General features: G+C 45.2%; 1 protein-coding gene across 1 annotated transcript in view; it reads right to left on the reverse strand.

The window, feature by feature from the left end:
- Positions 1-20429, reverse strand: part of LOC144114590 (tachykinin-like peptides receptor 99D) — a 444243-nt gene that overhangs the window by 157367 nt on the left and 266447 nt on the right. The gene's annotated exons all lie outside the window — the stretch shown is intronic.

Here is a 20429-nt window from a genome sequence, read left to right on the forward strand (position 1 = left end):
CAAGCCTTAGGATATATTGCTATCAATAGAAATGCGGAATACCTACGACTGGCCATGGAAACAATTTTCCTCTTCCAAAGTTGCGAAATTCAAATAGTTAAATAGGTTTTAACGCAGGTTTCAATCTTCTCTGTTTGCTAATCTCGAGATCACTGGTGCCTCGTTTGAAATACTCGTCGTGTTACTAACTGTATTAAGTTATTATGTTTTGCAGTGGGATTACGCCTGCGTTGCCGAGAGAAAACATTCCGTGCCTTTGAAGATCGAAATCTGCTCCGGAACTTGGAAGTCAAGTGTGTACCTATGTTTGTAAATTCCTTATGCCAGCAGGCACACTGTTGCAATAAAAAGAAAAAAACTACCCCGCCTTATCGGTAACTGGCAGGGCGTTGACGAGAACGTCACGAAGAAGCCACATCGAAGACCAAGAAACAAGCGCTAACCTTGCACGGTTTAAGTGGTATGGCGTTCAGCTGCTAAGTCCAAGGTAGCGGGATCAAATCCCAGCCATGACGTTGCACTGCCATGGTGGCAACATCCAACAACGCCCGTGCGTTTTGAGACGTTAGATGACCCCGGGTTGTCGAAATTAATCTTGAACGCTCCACTATGGTGTACCATGATAACCCACGTGCAACTTGGGGCCATTAGGCCCCCACGCACAACTAGCATCAGTATAGTCTCTAGTGAATGACATAATATTGTGGATGCATCAGTTTCAGCACTACGACGTGAGAGTGGCCGTGTAAATCTATCTCGATGTTACTTTGGCAAAATTTTGCACTCGTCCCGTTGCGCAGTTGCCGAGAAAGCGCTAACTACATGAAATAAATGAAAACAAATGAAAATTGAAAGAAACACAAGTATAGCATATTGTTCTTCTGACTTCCACTTTATTTCAGCGAAGATTTGCAGCGGGCCGCTAAGGGCCTCCCTGTCCATTTGTGCACGAATTCAACGCGAGTAAAAGCGTCATATGTTGTTCACCGCTCTGATTTCCCGTATTTTGATAGTGTAGGGCGGGGATCGCTTATTTTTTATTTTGCACTCTGCGCTGGCGTACTACCTGGATCAGAGAAGCAGGATTAGGAGACTTCTGCACAAAAAAAAAAAAACTCTCCCGAACAAAATCGAATTAAAACGTAGCAAACGCCTCGCGTACACGGCCAAGCAAGGCCTAATCCGGTGTTTTTACATGTCTGCAAGGTAGTCCATCTCAGTTTCCCTCCCCGAAGTTCTCGGCAACCTGCCACCGCAGCTCTCGTCGAGCGGGCGATGTGGCGGCGGGACAATCAGCGCGCTCGTGCTCCGAGGAACAGCTCCCGCGGGAGCCGTCCCTGTAAAAGGAGCGTATCAGGAGGCGCCGACGGCCCCAGAGTTATGACGACGCCTGGCGCCTCGGCGGACGCTACCGTGCGGAGGCAATGGCCAGCCGCAAAATATGAGTTGAAGGCAGCCGGGGAACAGGCCGCCTTACCGAGATTAGGTGTTACGAATGGGACCGTTAACGCTCCCCGCTGCTTGGATCGCTGGAGAAATTTATAAGGGAGAGGGCCTCGAACCGGCACGTCGTTCGGCGAAGCCCTTTGCCGGCAGGCATGGCGCATCAGGCATATCGGTGGCAGCCGAACCCCCGGCGGCCCGGTCCCTACACAGCCGGCGGTGCTTTTTGAGTTCGAAGATCACTGCGAGTGGCGCGGCTCGGTCGGGCTGCCACCTTCGGCGCAGGTAAGGATCCGGGTGCGTGAAATGTCAGCCGCAGCGCTATAGCGTCACGTAGTCGTTGCAAGCCTCGCGTGCACTGGTAAGGGTTTGCTCAAACTACAACGTACGCCTCTCTCTCTCTCTCTGTCTGCTTTCTCGAACACGGAGGTCCATTTATCAGGAAAGATGGAAAGGATAATATATAGAATGCACTTCTTCCAATGAAACAGAAAGGGAAAAATTCAGGTGTGGCAGCCCTTTTTACGGCACTAATGCCACTCCAACGGGGAAGGATAATTCCAGGAACTGTCGAGCTAAATTGAATGCCTCCCGCAAGGAAGATGTCGATTCAACGGCAGCAACGTAAGGACACTGAGGCTGGCCCGAATCTTTGCATAAGATCTATTAGAGTGCGTGCATCAAATGAAATCTTTACTTCCATCAGGTGCGGAATAAATGGAAGGCGACGGAAAAAAGCTGCCAATTTCGACCTAGGCGAATTGGAAAAGTGCCTTTGTAACGATTTTCGGACACGGTTAAGCACCTCAAGTGGTCGAAGTGAATACGGAGCTCTCCACTACATGCGCCCCATTACTCATCATGTTGCTTTCTCACTTAAATTCAACTGTAACATTTTTAAATAAGTGAACGTGCCAGGAGAAAGTAAAAGAAAAGGGTAGAAGACCGCAATGAAGGCTTTATTAAATGTGTAATAAAACAAGGAAAGAGAAGCAGCTGGAAGATGAGATTCTTGATAGCACAGACCAAAGTGAACACGGGTTGAGAGGCAGCCTCAGTCCGCTAGCCAATGCTTCGACAACGCGTTGACTTGCGGAGTCAGGCTGCACCATAACCCCTGCTCACTTTGCTTTTTGCTAAAATTTAAAACAAGCTACACTATTGTAAAACACAGCGAAACACCATTGTAATCTGAATGATCCCATAGCCACTCCATCAACGACAAGCTTTAGTCAGCGCCCTGACCTATTCTCGTGCTATTAGATAATTCGGAAGCTACCTTAAATGCGTTTCAAATAATGTTGCAGAAAATGTTCGTGATTTGCAGACCGAAGTATTAATGAGCCACAAGGTGCCGTCGATTCAGGTTGTGTATTTGTGCCCCCCCCCCCCCCCCTCGTTTTTTTCTTCTAGCTTTTGACAAAGTGGACGAAACAACGCATTCCGCGATGAAAGCAATTTCAGATCAGATGTAGCTCGTTGCCACAGGACGACAATCTCCCTCCGCGCTGAGTGGTTGAATGGTGCATGAGCCGTTGCATAACACTGGCGTCGATAATCATCGTTAGGGAAGCAGCGCGTGCGTCAACGCATGGTGATGTCTTGCACTGCTGTAGTGCTGCCCTGGAAATAGTTATCATTGCGCAAGGAGACAATCTTCATGGATTCCGCAACCTGTAGTAGCAGTCAGTGTGATCAGTGCAGCCAATAGCAGTACCCGCGAAAAGAATAAGCTGTCATTTCCAAGCACCCCTGATAGAAACTAGGATTTTTGGACTTCAGACCCATTTCATTAAAATATATTTACTGCTTTACGTGCCTGCTTTATACGTCAACATAGACATCGCGCTTCGAATGGGCTCCGAAGCACGTTAGTTTCTCAATATACGCCCGCGAAGAAATAAAAGCGCCGACTTGCCGGATCAAATTAATGCCTAAGAGTGGAAGAGAAGAGCAGACAAGAGAAGGACAGAAAAGATGCCAAATAAATGCGTGTTTAATCAAAGTAAAGTGTATGCTGGTGACGCAATAAAAGAAAAAAGCAACGAAATACAGAAATAGTTCTCAGAAGACTTCCTGAGGAGCGCTTGTGTGCGAAGTATATCAGCTCACGTTACGAGGGTAATCGTGCATGGAAGCCTTTCAGGAAATTTATTTATAACACATGACAAAACAACTGACCTTTTTAGCGAAATGAAGCTAGATGCACGTGATGGGCTGCAAAAAAAAAAACAGAAAGTGCTCGTTCGGACGTTAACTGCAGCCGCGCACCACAAAGAAAGCGCAATCGAACTATGTCATGCCTCGTATCACAGGCATTAATAGCACCCGGGGCAGATGGCCACCTTTCAATTTTTCGAGCTGAGCTTCTCGTCATCGGGCCACTATTTATTTATTTATTTATTTATTTACTTATTTATTTATTTCGTACAACAATACATGGTGTCCACAGGGAAAGGCCAAAGGAGACTAAGATGTCTCCTGACGAGGCCTAACACCCGCATACACGTCGGCGCAGATGGTACGGAGTAACATATCAGTGAGAACAGTGGTACATTAAGCACAGCGAGACAGGAATTCAACATAAGCAATTACACAAGCACTGGTCCGGCTGAAATTAATACTGAAGAAGTCATCAACAGTCAGCGATAGTAAGTGGTGTAGAAAAGAAAAACACATTCGCACAGAAAAGTTGGAATAACAATGAAATGTAGCAGGTATGCATAACAAGATGCATAACAAAGATGGCTCATTTTCTTCTTGAATTGGTGAATGGTGACACTCTCCTGGGCACAAGCAATTAATGTTCGATATGCGTTGAATGAAACTGTTATTTGGTGATCCGTAGTCTGGGTGCCGTAATTAGTGCGAGGCATACCGAAACGTGCCTGTATGTAAGGAGCGAAGAGGTGCTTCATGTTGTCGTTAGTCTTATTCTTCTGCTTGACGACGAATTCTTTTGTTACAGGGCTGAGGTGAAAATGAATTTTAAATATTCTCACTAATGATCAATTTGAGCGTGGTACGGAAGAACAGAATCCTAAGCCTACATTGACAAGGACTGCTTTATGACTGCAGCCACAGCCCGAGTATAGCATAGCATAGGGCGCTATCGTCCAGTTCTGTGTTAAGCTCCTTGCTCCCAGCCACTGGCCAAAGAAGGAATCGTGTATTTTCATGTGTTAGCTTCCGAGGCAGAACATAAAAAGGCAAAAACAGAAAAGCAGTTCCCTTTCCACAGCAGTTTCCAAGCTGAAGTCGTTAAAAATAAAGAAAGCAAGAATAAAATTACTTCACGCTTGCGTCCGAGGCGACAGGCACTCTCAGAGAAATGTATGGCTCGTGTCCAAGGAGTCCTTGACAGCGTGCTTTTCATTACTTCGCCTTTTTCATACACTGCGTAGTTTTAGTTGTATATACTATTACGTTCGAGCACTACACACACCTTGCTGCGTTATGTTGACTTAAGAAAAAAAAACGAAATAAATAGTTGAATACTGCAGAAAGACGGACCGCAGCGCCACATGGCACATAGTGTTTTCAGAGATGGGATGCAGACGAAGCTCGAGGCAAGTAGAACTTCCGTCTGTCCCTGGATATTCGTCGCTTCCTAGGTCTTCCTTTTAGTTAAAGTAGAACTTCCGTCTGTCCCTGGATATTCGTCGCTTCCTAGGTCTTCCTTTTAGTTAGAGACATGACCCCCAAAGCTTGCGGCGGCTTGATAAAGACCGATGATAGGCGAGAAATTCAGTTGCGTTCACTACTTCCAAATAAATCCAAATAATGGCGTGCCTGATTCCGCAAACCTGCAAGAATGAACCGATTTCAAAACGCTCACTGCGCACCGGCACAGTCTGTGGGGCAGCCGTCGTGATGCCCGTAGTCATCGTAGGTTTGCCGTTGATCTGCTGCTTAAAGCAACCTTGAAACAGATACCCAATCTAGCTGGCCACAGTCTAGCATTTCACGTACAGTTTCGCGCGTCAATGTTTTTCCTCCTGAATTCAGTGGGTCGCGATTTGTACGAACGCGAGTGGGGAAGTAAACGCCATAGATCATAGGTATCCTTCTTTTCAGCCATGAGATATACAGAGCATTTTTGACACGATTGTCACAAATCTTCCAGTTCATCGTTCTTTACAAATGTAAGCACTCCTCTGAATAAATTTACTTTCGTCCGGAAACAAATTGTATTGTGAAGCTTCGAAGGATAGTTTCATGCGCTAACGCGCCTTTTTTTGTCTTTACAAACTTTTCCTCCAAGCATGGTTGCCATGCAGTTCCGCCAAGACAGTTATCGGTATCCTCTGCGGCAGCGGCGGTATAGTGAAACTTGCTGTGACATCGGTCTATTGTAATGAAACTGCACAGCAGCTGACACAAGGTTCCAGGCCGCGTACCTGTTGTCGCCATGCTCACTCTAGCTGGCTAGCCGAGTCAAATGTGCCGGGCGGAAGCCGACTCAGTCGCGCCCCGAGTGGCCGGCATTGGCCGCTTCAGGCGAGAGGCTGACTGCCCGGCGAACATATCTAGCCCGGCTTGATTGACGGCCGTTCGCTAGGTTTTCGCAGGAAAATTGCTGCACGTGGGTCGGCTCTAAGGCGGCAGTAATACAAAAATTGTTGCGCAACCATAAAAAGAACGAAAAGTGTCCCTGCCTGAACCACTACGGCAGTAAGACAAAAAGTATGGTGGGGCAACCTAAAAAGAATGTAGACAATTAAGCCCCTGCCTGTGCCACTGCGTATAACAGGCTTAGGGCAGTAAGACAGCACGCTTAAAAGTTCGCAATGCTTTTTTCTCACAAGCGACAAGCGCCAAGAAAGCCGAGGCCATCCCAAACCGCAGCAGGTAGCGCCGCCGAAGCAGTTGGCAATGCAAGGCGGCCAACTTATCGTCGGCAGCTCAGGTCCTCACGATTTTGGTCTGCAGCACCACTTAGGGAGGTCGTGTACCAACTGCACCACCAGCCCAACAGCAGTCCATAACGGGCAGAAGGGAGGAGCTTCCCCTACTTCCCGCACCCTGTGAGTTTATGGCCAACGCAGCGCTCAGAGAAAGGGACCTCCTCCTGCCGGCAATAAAACAGCACGCACACGCAGGCGAAGCAGCAAGACGGCTCAGCGCATGGTTTCCACGGGTGACCCCTTCGTTGCTACCCACATGGTCAAGCAGTCCTAATGCACCCTCGTCGTGCTTTTAGTAGAGCGCCAGGAGCTGATACCAAATGGCGGCCACTGCGATCGTCCGTTAAGCAGTTTTTAAGTTTGTAGCATGACAACAAATTAGGACTTTTTCTGAAGCGCTACACCGCCACGCAGTGGGCCAATAACCGAAATGCAGCAAGGAGAGACGTGGACGTGGAGAATGGAGTTCCTCCTCCCCTATGAATGGGACATATCGTAGTCTACAGGAAACCGAAGTTGCTACTCCAGAGGCATGTTAGAAATGGGCGACAGAAAACGCCGCATTAACAACGCAGTCGTGGAACCATGCAGTCCAGCGCTGCATCGCGTACAAGGTTAAAGCAACAATGCCCGTGGCCACCTCCAGCCGTCGAACTAAACTCAGCGCTAGTGTAGGGTACGTCAAAAAGCTGTGGACGCCACAGTAAAATTTAGAAGTACGAAATTTTGCCTCTGTGCAGGCAGCCGTCGTGCAAAAACTTCTCCAGAAATCGCGCCTCAGTGCCTTCGTCGTCACTGGCGGCGACTACAGCATGCGCCACACCGGGCAGGGTCGAAAAGGCACACGCATGAAGGCTCAAACCTCGAGCTCACGATCGGCAAGAGCCGCTTCGCTGTTCTCAACGACCCAATTACGGCAATCACCCCTTCTAAAGCGACAACTGACCGATCTCAGGTGGACGAACCAGCCGCGACCATTCGCTTTCTGGCGTCATGTTTCGCTGGACTGGCTTGCAATCGGTAAGCGTGATCGCGAGGGCCCGCGGAGGACGGAAATAGCAATATGACGGGCGAACTTTAGTTTTAAGTGACATCTGAAGTTCCTTTAAAAAAGTAAGAGTCTAGGCACAGCGCAGCTAAGACGGCTCCTCTGGACAATGTGCGCGTGCTCAGCTAGCTCCAACGAGAGGTTCGGATACTATGCTTCTCAGAGCTCCTCGAGGGGCGTATGCTTAATGCGAATGTGTTATATAGATCACTTTGCGATTAAGCTTGCGAAGCTATTGCGAATGGTCTCGCGTAAATATATGCTAGTTGTAGCGGTATAGCATGCGGTAGTGGAGAAAGTGTCGCCAGTTTCGTACCTTCTTCCGCACGGCCCACTGGAGGCGCGTAACTCAGCGGATAAGGTGAAGAGCGCTATGCATCGCAAGCAGATCGTAGTTATTCATATATTGGCTCTGGTGTTTTCATCAATTCTCCACATAGGCTCGGAAAGTCCCGGGACGCGTTGTCTAAACCTTTCCTTTCTTATTATGTAGCTGTGTGTAGCATTCCGGGTGATTACTATAGGCAGGTACTACTCAAGAATGCCGCGGCGAATTCCCTCAAAGGAAGCCCTCTTACCAATGGCTGGAGGGCCTCCTTTGAGACGTATTTACCCCTGCATTCTTGATTTGTATCCGAGTGTAAGTTCAGAGAGGGTAGAGTTGTATTTACCGGGCATGCTGCAGTGGCTAGTCCCATCGGGTCAAGTCATCAGCAGAAAACGGGGGGGGGGGGGGGGGGGGCACCTTTAGCTTATAAATAGCTGCGTCCACGGTATCGGTTTATTTCCACACATTAATTGTGCATTCCTTGTATCTGAGTGTAAACTTGGTTCGTATGTTCAGGGGGTGCAGGTGGTGATTATGCACACGTGGAGTTAGCCTAACAGTGATATGTCGGCAGTTGCATCGCCTGAGTCACTTAATTGAATGAAGGTGTCTCTGCCGCTATCTCATAAGGACAGTGCCCTCCAAAAAGTTAAGAGAATGTTTTCCACTGCTCTCTCCTCATTTCGTGAACCCTCAGGGTACGCGCTGCGACATACGTTGCTCAACAAAACGTTAAGTCTGCTCAGGTCGCCCAGAAGTATCTCACACTCCGCACATAAACTTGGGCACGCTGAAAGGAAATGATGCACATCACCCACGACAGCACAAATGATACGCAGAGGTCAGGTGGCCCGATGAATATTGTCCAGCCACGCTGGGAAAGGTATTTTTTATAAACTTCATTGAATTTCTCAATTCGGTCATCTTGCTGTAATCGCCTGTACGCCTTATGTCCGCACTTATGCTGGTAGTGGTTGCTTAAAATCGAAACGTTACTTAAATGGGGAGCGTAGCAAGCTCTCTTACAGTAGTTGGTGGCTTCTCGGCAAGCGTCTTTCCGAGATCTTTTAAGGTGCCCCAAGCTGAAATGGCAATTTTAACCCGACAGCGTTAAGGAGCTCGTGTCGAAGAAAAGCCGGTGTCGTCGGCGTTGGTGTCTTTGGCCGTGAGCGAAAAATGGCGCATCTCGGTGGACACCTGAACCGCACCGTAAGGGAACGGATTTTAACGCGACAGCGTTAAGGATTGATTGATTGATCGATGGATGGATGGATTGACTGATTGACTGAGTGATCGATCGATCGATCGATTTTTCTTTCCTTACGGCGCGATCCGCGTGTCCAGCAAGAAATGTGAGGCAGGCGTCATTTCCTTTCCTTAAAAGCAATTGGTCATTTCATTTTCCTTCCCTCACAGCCCGGTTCGGGTGTCCGCCGAGATATGTGAGACAGGCGTCCTTTCCTTAAATTGTCCAACGGGCCACGCGTCGCGCCGAACGGGCGATGGCGTTCCGTGTACTCCTCGGCAATGCTGCGACACGCTGTCGCGTCTCACTCTTAAAGACGAAGCTTAAGCGTCCTCCAATTTTTTTAGACATTTAAGTCAAACAAAAAAAGACAAAAAGAAGAGCACTGCAGATCTAGGCCAGCTTCGCGGTGAAGCTCGCTCATAGCCGCAAGTTGGCCCCGCACTCCCCAGTCCGGAGCCATGCGATGTGGCACGCGAATCCGCAGCTGTCCTGATCGCAAGACACAGAGCGCATTTTTATTTTGAGACAAATTATCTACAGGGAACGCAGCTGTCGCGGGTTAAGCCCCGGGCGTTTCAATAGTACAGCCAGGCAGTTCGTCTCATGCTGTGACAGTGAAAAACGGCACCAGCTCCGAAAACCCCGCTAGCACAACGCAGTGGCTCGGCTACCAGTGTGGCATCGCCCCCGTCGGCTTGCCTCATCTTCCCTAAAATATTCACTTTTGCTCTTAACTTGTTTTTCTGTAAAACTATTTCTTCTCCTTTCAGTGCAGTTTAGTTTAAATCCTAGAACAATTTGCGACTTTCCCTTCGTGGTTGGAGAAAGTAGCTAGTTTTCGTATCTAAAATGTTAAACGCGTGGAGCCACTCACAGGCTCTCGTTACGCCTCCCGGACGAATCCAAGAAAGGAAAAAAATTAAACGTCAAGACGAACTAAAACAAAGAATTATTTTAGGTGCTTAAGGAGCGGCACTTTCCACTTAGTGCTCAACAGGAGCAGTTCTTTCGAATGCATTTTTAAAAATTTCGCTTATTAGAATAATTCGAAACTTGAAAAGGTCATCTAAAGGAGGAAAAACATTCCCCTGCGACCCTAACGAGATGCGGAGCTCTGAAAAGCGGCGGATGTATGCAAAAAAGAAAAAGTTATTTTTACTAGCACAACGAGGGTGTCATATTCTCTTGTTAGGAAAACTTTTTTTTCCCCCTAAATCGCCTTGCTGTAAACGAATGGCGGTGCGCGCCATAGTTACGTTAACGCACTCTATATTTTCAGTACGCGAGTCAGTTTTGCAGATTCGTATGCATTGTTTTTCGATCTTCTCATCAATCTTCTTCCCGTGTGTATCACGCGCTTCAAGCTAATTCCCACATTTTTTAATGTCACAATTCAACCTGCAGCCAGCCTCACAACACATAAAGCGAGACGTTCTCCTTCTAAGATCTTAAGATGGCGATATTATTTGCTGCACAGTTTACAAAAAGCATTCACTTAGCACGCTCAACAACGCATGCCGCACAGGCCGGCCCGTCTTTAAGTTCACTGCGCACCTGAAGAAGATGACGGAAAGGAAGAAAGACAGTACGAATATATCACGGAATATGAAGGTAGCAGCCTGTGAAACATTGCCATGGAGCTTCGCCAGGACTTTCTACAGAGTGATGCTATGGAGCATAAGCACGTTCTGCTGCAAATATTAAAACGCGCATCGTTTGGCAGACGCAGTGATGCGAAAAAAAAAAAACAAGTGCCTGCTGATGTCGCATTTTGTCACAGAGAAGGACTGACCACGCCCAAATTGAATATTTTTTTCCTCTGCTGTAGACGATCTCAACGGACGTGACTCAAGTTTGTTGGCCTATATATCGTACCTTGCTAATTCAGCTAGTCAGACTGTTCGCCTCGATTCCGAGCCAGTATCTTCCGTGGTCTCGACTGCGTTAAGTGCCAAAATTCGCGCAGATGTTGCCTTCTAGCCTAAGAGAGCGTATATCGTCGCGGCTACATACACCGAACCCATTCGCTTGTTAGGTACCTCTCCTACTCTGCCGAAAACCTCTGATCTCTCCAATAGGACGGATCTTCCGTAGACAGGTTGGAGTGCAATAACTGGTACTGAGAGCACCTTTCCAACCTTTTAACTTTGCAGGAAGGGCCCGCTGATTGAAATTTTACAGCAGGCATAATTGAGTGGAAATCTTGCACAAAATCTGTACACACTAAAGTGGATATTCTCAAGTAGTTCGTGCACATAAAGTGAACAGTTATAGCTTTTCGGTAGCAGTGCATCCGTACCCGGAGTGCTCAGAATTTACAAACATGCAATAAATATCACTATATGCGGGCTAACAAAACGAAACTCTTTGTTTCACATTCTAAGTATTGCAGATAAATGTGATTAAAGAACTTTTCAAACTGCGTTCGCTCCCAACGAAACTGAGCGGTGAAAGCAGCGTCACAGTATTGTAGGGCTTTCTGTAGGATTATAGAAAGTGCTCGCTTCTTTTGAATTCTAATGGTCATTCTCATTTATAAACACAAAATCGCACAAGTGTTTAAAACAATGGCTACAACTGAATGCTAACCCGCTGCTTGGATTTATGGCTCTTGTATTTCACTCGCATTTCCTTCCTCTCGCTGTTTCTGAGCAGCTAAGTTACAGCGAAGTTATCAAAACTTAACGTGTTTCCCTAGATGAAAGTAAAATTAACACGAAAATATCGGCGCCCAGGACGTCTGGTTACCAGATGACACAAAATCAAATGGGATTTTTAACCGATCGCGATGCTGAAAGCTCACACTGAACTTCCTAGGAATAGAGAAGGTATATATACCAGAGAAAGTCCTGGCAAAAACTTAGGTAGTAAGAACTGGATATTAAAGTAAGTTCTGTCGCCGTAAAAGAAAGAAGAAAAACACTAAATGCTTCCCAAATGAATTACTTACGCACTCAAGTCTTGTTTTCCCCATTTTAGCGCTGTTTGAAGGAAAACACAGCTCGCGGCCATTATGCGAACTCCGCTCCCACTGATGGAGCGAAGGTTACGAAAGTGCACTACGAAAGTGCACTAGGTTAGATGAAATATGGCTCCCATTAAGAGGAAACGCCTCGCCTAAGCTGGCATAGAAGCTCATGTAGAGCCTCTTCGTTTAACGGGAAAGCACGGTGTTTATACCATTAAGCGAGACAGGACACACAAAAGCAGGCGGCACCCCCAACCGGGCTAAACCACTTTCGTTTTTGCCCCAGTTAAAGCAAGAGGAATCCTGACGCTCGTCTGCTTTCTCCTAGGGAACGCCGCAGGCAAAAGCAGAAAATGAATAATGCAACTGTAAATTGAAGGCTAGTAATTTAGAATGCGATGTAGCGCACGCTGCCATGATGAACTACGTGGTCTTGTACTCTCAAGAAGTGTGTGCGTGCGTGTGTATGTGTGTGTAATGACACGGTCTGGTCTAGAAGATGCGCATACAGCTTCAAACAAAACGAACCAGACAGAAGAAAATAGCCTCGAAAATAAGGCCAAGGGGCGCCGAGCGAGAAAAGTTGCGCAGTACAGAGCGAAATCTTTAGCATGTTCTATCACCACTCACAAATCAGGCTTTGTTTGCGAAAGGCCAGTGCAGTAAAATATTTTGGGACTGATGATGCTCCTTTCAAGCGCTCATCGCAGACTTTTGAAGCTTTGTATGAGGCGATGCCGACCCCCGCCCCGCCTCCCCCCCCCCCCCCCCTTATTAATCCGCCCCTGTATGCCACATTACGAATTTCCATGTAGGCGCTGCCTCTCAGCATCAGTACCTGTGGTCATATCAAATACGTTATAAGCATTGCCAAGAAGTGGCAAAGCCGCATTCGAAGAGATCTCATCTCGCAATGCTGAGGGGTAAGCGCGCCTAAGGTGGGATAAAAAAGTGTGCAGCCACTCACCACCAGCAATCAGCTAGCTTTCTGCAACCGGTGCATTTTACAGTTTCTTTAGTGTAAGTCTATGCTGCCTGCAAATTTACAAGTGCTTATGAGCTGTATGCGCTCCCATATGATTCAATTCTTCAAATCTAACATGCGGCAAGGTCAAGGACTGTCATAAAAGGACAAGCCGACGCATCTAAAAGCACTTTGTGTCCGGCTTCACCAGCCCTGCTCAAGTAAACTTTCTTCAAAGACACGTGCCGGTTCTCGACGCTCTGCATATCGTTATATACGACGGCTAATGGACCCGAAAGTACCCAATGCAAAAGATGTCAAGAAGCAAATGGCACCGACTTCAAAGAATGCATTATTTAGGGTGACTTGGAAAGAAGAGGCAGGGGATGCGCTCGGTATGATATAAATAAAAGGGGGCAATGCCTAGCGTGAAGGAATACAAAACAGGTCGCCAAGGACAACATGCGACTTATAATATCCTATGCTCATGTATCATATTGCAGATATTACAATCAACGTGACAGAAACGAAAGTAATATCGACCATTCCATCATTCGGAGTAGCCTTGATGATCACGAAATATTGGTTACGGACTGCCAAAATACAATACTACTAAAGAAAATCCAAGACTTGAGCTTGATTACGCAGATATTCTTCTATGCTCTATTCGAAAATCGAAGCGCATTCTTGTGTCTGGCGGCAATGCTTCCAGGAATTTTCAATAAAGTTGTATCCTAAGAAGAGAGGAATTCGCTGTGCTCCTTCTTGACTTTTTTTCCCGAATATTACAGTTTTATTCTAGACGTCTCCGTACAAGGTGTTTCGCGTGCCCCTTTTTAAACGGTGGATGGTGGAAACAATGCCACTTCGGACGTCGATAGATGGCGGTATTGTACGCGAGCACACACAAACACCACGTTGCCTGCCGCTTAGGAGGCGGAAAAGCAATAATGGTAAATGGAGACCGGTCTCGACAGAGCCTCTTGGTCGTGCCTGGATGCGAGCTTGCGCAGGGAACAAAGACACGCTGGTCTTTGATCTGTGTGCAGAAGAGGTAAGCTTTCCTCCCCATCACAAGAGAACAAGATGGTCAACATCTCCGACGAGCTGGCTGAGCTACACGATATTTCTAGGGCATGAACATGAAAATGGCTGCCTGGTTTCAGCTTTAAAGCTGCGCCGCCGTCGAGAGAAGTATCCTGTATCTATTCACAATGATCGTATTCACCGGGTAGCATACTGTTGCCCTTTATAAAAGGGTAATCACCTTTTGGTTGCTGTAACTAAAAACTGGTCACGTTCATGCTCTAAGAGGCATCGCCAGCACTGCTGGCAGAGGCGCTCTTAAAAAGCCATCCTGACAGAACAGATTGCAAGTACTTCTACTTTCCGTTATTAAAAGATAACAAAGTAACATAAAAAAGCTGACTTGTTTCAGTGTATTAGAAAGTGGCTATCGAAGTATTAAATTGCTCTTAGTTATGTGAGTGGCAATTAATTCTAGCTTGTTGTGGACGTTTGTGCATTCGGCATGTTGAAGCTTGCGCTGATTGGTGATAGCTTTAAATCAAACGTCAGATTTATTTGCTAAAATCATATAGACATCAAGCAAAGAACGAAAAGATTTTAATGTTTAGGTTTTCTCAGGTTTAACGTCCCAAAGCGACTCAAGATGTGAGAGACGCCGTAGTGTGAGGCTCCGGATAATTTCGACCACTTGGGGTTCTTTAACGTGTGCTGATATCGCACAGTGCACGGGCCTCCAGGATTTCGCCACCATCGAAATGCGATAGCCAAGGCCGGGATCGAACCCGCATTCATCCACTGAGCCACCGAGACGACTAAAGTACGATAGCAGGACACGGCCTCAACCATCAGTGAAATACGATACAATTTACAAGCTAATTTTACAACGGAAGTCAAGACATGGCGTACGCAATAAAAAAAAATCAGGTTGAGGAGCGCTGCGTTCAAGTCTACGCACAAGTAGACATACGCTCAGTGCATGCTGAGTACGTAACAATATTTTGCAACAATGTTATGCAACCTTTGAATCCCCTGTGGATTCGTGTACAGTTCTTTAACCCATCCTTAGCCTTATCCAAGCGCACACCAAAAGCAGACAGAGCCTTTCCCTCTTTTCTACCCTTTCCTTAACTCCAGCCAGATCCCCGCATTCTGACTCTCCAGAAGAGATTCAAACATTTCCTTAACAGAAGGATGAGTTTATCGGGGCCCAAAGAGAAAAACAACGCTAATGACAGTGTTTAAAATCACAAAACGCTTCGCTTTTCTTTGCTAGCCGTGCAGGCTTGCAATTTTTTCGTACATCAATTAGAAAACGTTACTCGACATCATGGTATGACGGAAACAAGCTAACTGAACGTGAAAAAATGCATCCGCAACTTTAGCCATGCTAGGCTGGGCCCACCCATACCACGTCATTCATACCGCCGTAAACACGCTGGGCTGGGCCTGCTTAGCTCATACGGCTTACGTGATTTCAACCGCTTAACTGTTTGTAAAAGCTGATGGCAATCAACGCATTAATCATTTAATGATAATGATGATCGATATGTCCCAGACCTGAATAAAAACAGTTCTTTTGTGGCCAAAGCATGATTTTATTTCCTTTTTTTCTTCTTAGAGTTGACGTTATAATCTTCTTAAAGTGCACGAAGCCCGCAGCTGGAAGTTGACAACCGCTATGTCTGATAATTCCCGCGAAAGCACTCAAGCAGAGCGTAGTAACGTTTTCGGACATCAGCTCCATTACGGTTTTGGAAGAAGATAAAAAAAAATAAACGGCATGTAGAATACTTGAAGGCACTGCTAAGACAACGCCCATCAAAAATAAACTTGGACATGACCGTGAGACGACAGTAAAACTAATCTCATTTCAAAATATTGCCACACTGTCTATCTTCCGAGGTAAATGTGGACCGAACGTTTTCTTTAGAAATCCTGCAATGAAGTAGAAGGCCGCCTTACCACAACGGTATAGCTCTGCGTTTTAAAGCGAATACAGCAAAAGGTTTAAACGTGAGAACTGCCGATACGCGCGTGTCTGAAGTGGCAGAGGCACTTAGTACGCAGCCGAAGTACCGCTAAAAAGGAAGGGTAGCACTGCCACTGCCACGTTTGAGCAAGTAGACCGCCTCTTCCCCCTTCAGCTCAGGCTCCCGCGGGAACACCCTTTCCGATGCCCTCCACGAACGGGCGGGCCCTCCGCAGAATCCGCAGTGAAGAGAGGGTGGTGCCGATGCGACACAATTCTGAAGGCGACAACAGCGACACAATTCTGAAGGCGACCGAGCATGCAGATCAGGCGAAAAAAAAAAAAACTCCATGAAGGCGGAGGTAATTGTACTTCAGTTCTCATTAATGCATTCAAAGCATAAAACCGGACTATTCAATTTTTGCACGTCAAAACAGCATTTTTGGCTGTGCGGAAGAGAGTAGGGGAGGGCCTCCACTAAATTTCGACCACCTGAGAGTACAAAGAGAGGGGAACATGAATGTAGTTTCACAAACGACACGTTTCTAAAATATCTCAATTTGTACCACACAGACTCAAAACGATGCTGAAGTATGACAAAGGAAGGCATCCTGTAATCACCAAAAATGAACCCTCGGTCGCTAAGAGAACTGGCTTGCTTCCCTTAGCAATTCTATTTACTTAAGCATTAATAAATACCTAATCTTGGTGATCACAGATGTCATACCAGTGCATCACTGTTCGAGTAAAAGGTACGACTGAGTGAATAAGACAGGCCAAGAGACTTAGAAACGGAGACGATATGTCGTTCACGTTCACTAATGATCGCTCCCGTTCGCTTCACATTCTACTACGCTCGTTCACGGTGTCGCTTACGTTCTACTACACTGTTTGAACAGTTTGAACATGCCACTGCTATGAGTAGTGCTAATCATGGTTACTGACTAATTATCTTTGAATCTCTCTTAATTGTTGGCAGAAAAAATACCGCACCCAGCTGCTATAAATTGAGGAAATGAAGTTCTTAGGCAGAAGTCCTTGAAAAGAACAGAACTGAAGCGATATAATAGAGTGCTTTTGTAGGTCGTCCTGGCCCGCCTCAAGCCTAGGAAATCTGTACAAACGCTTCTAGTTGCCACGGCTGCCACAACGTGCCACATGGCGCTGAACACTCAAGCTTAATTAACACTCAAGCTTAATTAACTTGAAATCAATGTGTCGTAACTGCTGAAGAAAATCGACGAGATGGAAACTGTGAATCATGTACGGCATAAAAGGAGAGAAATAAACCTAACTAAAGTTTAGTAAAATGCTAAGAAAGAATATTTTTCACTAGAAGCTATATATTACGGTTAACAGCATAGAGAGGTGCGATTGAACATTAAAGAAATAAAGAGCCGAACTGCAGTCGTCACAAAATTGGATGACTAAAAATAGTTTGTATAGCTTAAGATTGCCCGTGTGTGCCCTGTTAGCAAAGGATGCGGTGAGGCTGCTATAAATAACTACAGGCCGGTTTCTGTTCTTCCAGTTTTGTCCAAAGTGTTTGAGATTGTTATAAGTGAGCGTCTAACAAGTTTCATTGAGAAGTATAATATTATATCTGCTAATCAGTAAGGTTTCCGCAAAAACAAATGTACCGAGTAAGCTTTACTAAATACCAAACATGAAATACTCCGCAATATTGAAAATACGTTGTTCACACTTGGACTATTTCTTGACCTACGTAAAGCTTTTGATTCCGTTAACCATGAAATATTATTAACCAAACTTAGTAATTATGGAATAAGTGGTGGTGCACTAGATTTGATGCGGAATTGTCTCACTAATAGTTACCAGTATGTAAAATTCAACAGTGATGTATCGCCCAAACTAAAAGTAATCAGTGGTGTCCCGCAAGGGTCTATACTAGGTCCAATTTTATTTAATCTTTATATAAATGACTTGTCTGGTATACCTGATTACAATCGTCTGATTATGTACGCAGATGATGGTAATGTGTTTTTTGCGTATACTTCGCTTCCAAATCTAGAATGTACAGTTAATGAATATTTGAAAAAAACTTTCAGCATGGTTGCATGGAAATAGGCTACAACTAAATATATATAAAACCAAATATATAATTTTTGATCCAGTTAATAAGCCTGTTGAAACAACCACTACTATATTATTTAATAATATTAAAATAGAACAAATAGCGACACAGAAATTCTTGGGCGTGTGGTTTGATACAGATCTATCGTGGAACACACATGTAGACAAGCTAAGTGCAGAATTAAGTAAAGTTGTTGGGTGCCTTTGTAGGTTAACTAACTTGATACCTCCCTGGTTGAAGAAAACATTGTACTACACTTTATTATATTACTGACTATCATATTGCAGCCTAGTATGGAGTACTACGAGTAAAAAAAATATACTCGGTTAACCATATTACAGAAAAAAAAATTTAAGAATGTTTGAAAGCTACAGGGGTAGACCTCCAGATTTACGAACTAAACCCCTCTTCTTAAAACATGAAATCCTTAAACCTAGTCAGATATACTATTACAAGCTTGCACAATACATAAAAAAAGTACGCTATATGATAACGCTGGGCCTAAGACACCAAGTCGATACTGCTTACGAAAAGAAACACTTAGAACACCACGCATACGTACAAACTTTGGCTCGCAAGACTTAGACCACCAAGTCCCCCTATTTTTCAATAACCTAGGAAATAGGATTGATTTCAGGGCACGCATTTCAAAGAAGTCACTCAGAAGATTTCTGCTGGAGAGTGAAATAATGAATGCTTAACTTTATAATTTCTCCTTATGTTGCTTTGTTAAAATACAATAATTTATCTTTCTGTTCAAACGTGTGCTACATATATTTGATGTATTTTATGTGCTTGTTAGTGTTTTTTGCAGTTTCATTTTCTGTTCACGTTTGCTGTCTGTACAAGATGTATGGTATATGCTTGCAAGTTTTGTTTTAAATTGCACCTTGTCTGCCGTTACTGCTCGAGAGGGCAGGAGCCCCTGTCAGGCTACGCCTTCAGCTCCTGCTTTATTGCGCGTTTGTTACTTGTTATCAATGAATAAACTACTAACTTCAAACTTCAAACATGCCCCAAACTGAAGCGTGCAAAGTTTTGAGTCACTGAGCTATTCTGCAAAATGATTTGTGAGGTCAGGAAAAATTTACGGGGAAGAACATCTCAGGGAAACAGTAGTGGTGCTAAAGTTGAGCTTATTTTCTCAAGGTAACAATTGACAGCGACATGCTTGGGTGGAATAATGCAAACAATAGACACCATAACATCCCAAATAACTAGAAATAACACCAGAAAGAGAACGAACGGGCACTGAAATTTTATACATCAACTGTTGCAGTATTTTCAACAAAGCTGTTGAGCTAGAGGGCACGCTGATCTCGCATGCCGCGGAATTTGGCATGCTTAATAGGACCTGGTTGAGCAGTGAAATATTTTGGGGCCAATTCGTACCAAAAGACTAGAACGCCAACGCTTGCCGCGAAGGCTTAAAAGATTAAATATGAGGTCAAAAACAAAAGGTATCTTTAAAACAGGTCGTGTATAAAATATCAAAACAACCTGAGCAAAAATAATTTGTGACTAAAGAAAATATTGCGGAACGCTCCATTACTGAATGATTAAAATGTCTCCCGTGCGAAGTACTTTCCTACCAACGAGTTTATGATAGACGGCAAATGTGCACGTGATGACGCTGTTGTTTTTTCTGCGTTTAACGATTACTTCGAGTCGCTGCTCACAGACGACAATGATTGCCTCCCACTGTTTTCCATATAACTGCCAGCCATCTCTGATGTTGGTTCAGAGAGTGATGTTTTTAAGTAATTGTTAACCCTTGATTAAAAAAAAATCGCCGGTTCCTGATAACGTTGCGAAAGTTTTTTAAACTCTACGCGGAATGGTGGGCGAAGCGTTTATGTGTTGTATGCACCAGATCTTTACGCGACGGTTTTTTGCTTGCTGAGTGAAGGACTGCCGGGATCCAACCCTCAAATAAAACCGTAAGAAAATCGTGAATTGAAAATTACCAGCTGTTTCACTGACTTGAACATGAAAAATTCTGAATCGCACAATTCTAAAGCATATATAAGGTTTTTTAGAGAAGCACAAGGTGCTTATAGATGTCCATCATGCCTCCAGACGTGGCTATCCTACGAGTACTGCGCATGAGTTCGCAAAAGTCGATAAATGAGCGTAAACAAAAAGACGCTATATTCACGAATTTCTTTAAAGGGTTTGACAAGGTGCAGCATGAGAAATGTATTCATAAGTTGAGTTTTTATGCACCGAGTTTGGCGTGTTGGTACATATTTTTCAGAAAAAGCAGCCCTAAAAAGATGTGGACCCAGATGCACATGCACAGACGAAAAGACATGGACACAGGCGTTACGACGTGAAAGTCGTTTTCTCTGCTCCTCACAAGCTGTCCAAGCTTTGCAGGATAACTGATCCGGAGGCAACCCAGCAGCGTGGCTGTGGCGAAAAACACA

This window comes from Amblyomma americanum, chromosome 1 (genome assembly GCF_052857255.1).
Source record: "Amblyomma americanum isolate KBUSLIRL-KWMA chromosome 1, ASM5285725v1, whole genome shotgun sequence".
Classification (NCBI taxonomy): domain Eukaryota; kingdom Metazoa; phylum Arthropoda; class Arachnida; order Ixodida; family Ixodidae; genus Amblyomma; species Amblyomma americanum.